Raw genomic sequence first — 1696 nt, forward strand, 5'->3', positions numbered from 1 at the left:
GTATAGAAATGCAAATTATTTTCTTTAATATTGTAGATGGGCCAAATGTGTTTGTAATGTTTAATTCTATTAAGCTATTACAGAGTGGGCCAGGAACACATTTATGGATTCTGGGGACGATGTGTACTATACTTCTTTGATTGGGATAGTGGACACTCTAGCCAAAATTAAAAAAAATATATATATATATATATGTATGTATGAACACAGAAGTACAAGACAAAGGCGAATGAGACTTCTCTTATATCTTAGCAACATTTCGATGGAAATCAAATTTAAATGCAGTCCCCTCTGCTTTTGAAGAGGCTTTGGTTCAGCTCCCAAATCTCGATTGCTTGACGCATTCTCATACCAGAACACTCAGAAGGTGTCTTCTTAAACAACAAACCTAGTTTTAGTGGTGGAGCCGCTCTTAGTAGGTGTGTCTGCATGGGACTGATAACCAGTCACTATCTTTGGAGGAAGTCCTAACCTTTCCTTGTATACCCTCCCTGTATGTGTAACAGCTTCTCAGTTTTCACATTCAGTAGTCCACATTGCTATTTTTTCACCTTTAGCTCTAACATTAACAACAGCTCTACATATATCATCACTGTAGTCATCAAAAGATTCTCCAATAAGGCACAGCAGCGTCTCTAGCCAAAAGCAATCGAGGTCACTTGGTCTCTGCTGTTGGTTCAATGTAATTAGCCGTAGTCCTCCTCGTTTGTTTTTCTCATCTTCCCACATAGGCTCAATACCATCCTTAAAAAGTGAGTAGTCACAGCCAGGCATTAAACTGCTAGACAACTGGATATGGTTGTACAGAGCCCCAAAGTCTTCAACAGTATCACACTTAGAGATCAGCCGAAGGTTTGCTTGCCAAGTTTTGCTTTTATCATTTTTAAAAATCCAGAGTGTCCATCTGTTCTGTAAAGGATGTTTAATATAGTGTTCTGGGTTAGCAACCTCCTGATGAGATTCTGTTTTCTCTTCTTCTGTAGGTGGGGCATTAGGTGTAGGGGTGGTTTCCAGTTCCACAGTCACCATCTTAGATGGATCTCGAAGAGCTTGCTTTGAAGCCAGAGAGGTGGCATGGATTTAAATAGATGGACAAGAAGTGGCAGAGCATTTCTGGCCAAGAGGAAAGAGACAGACTTGTTGGGGCTGAATGAATAGAGGTGCAGTCAGGGTGGGGATGAGACCTGCCCCGTTGCATCAGAGGCTGTGGCTGGGGAAGCAGCAGGGGATGGGGGGGGTGTTGGGGAGATTGAGAGGGTAAAAGGGGTCAGAGGGCAAAGTATCATTAGAAGATGACTGGAGAAGTTTCAGTAACCGAGCCAAGGGTCCCACTTGCTACTGTTTCTTCCCAGGAGGGCTTGTTCTTCCTTGATAGGTTAGAGGTAGGACCAGGGCACCAGTTAGAAAGCTTGGCTTGGTCAGGCCCTGGTGCACATGGAAGGGGCAGAATTTAAGAAGAGTCATTCATCGTGGGCCCCTGTAACCGTTGTCCTGTGCTTCTCTGCCCTGAACCATCACCACCACCATCACCTCTGCAGATAACACGTCCCTCCAGTTCCCACTCCTGGGAATGTCCGTGCCTGAGACCAGGTGGGTCAGAGAACATCATTCTTTCATGCTTTGCCAGATTTTTCATGCTGTCCTAGGGACAGGTTCTCGAAAAGTGACTAAGCTTGAACCTACGTCAAACGAGTTG

The 1696-nt window shown here is 44.3% G+C and overlaps 1 pseudogene across 1 annotated transcript; it reads right to left on the bottom strand.

Moving 5' to 3' along the window:
- Positions 1-375: 375 nt before the first annotated feature.
- LOC307058850 (eukaryotic translation initiation factor 4E-like) lies at positions 376-1029 on the bottom strand (annotated as a pseudogene). Its single transcript has one exon. The product of its transcript is annotated as a eukaryotic translation initiation factor 4E-like (transcript).
- Between the last annotated feature and the right edge of the window lie 667 nt (positions 1030-1696).

This window comes from Hyperoodon ampullatus (assembly GCF_949752795.1).
Source record: "Hyperoodon ampullatus genome assembly, chromosome: 10".
Lineage (NCBI taxonomy): Eukaryota > Metazoa > Chordata > Mammalia > Artiodactyla > Ziphiidae > Hyperoodon > Hyperoodon ampullatus.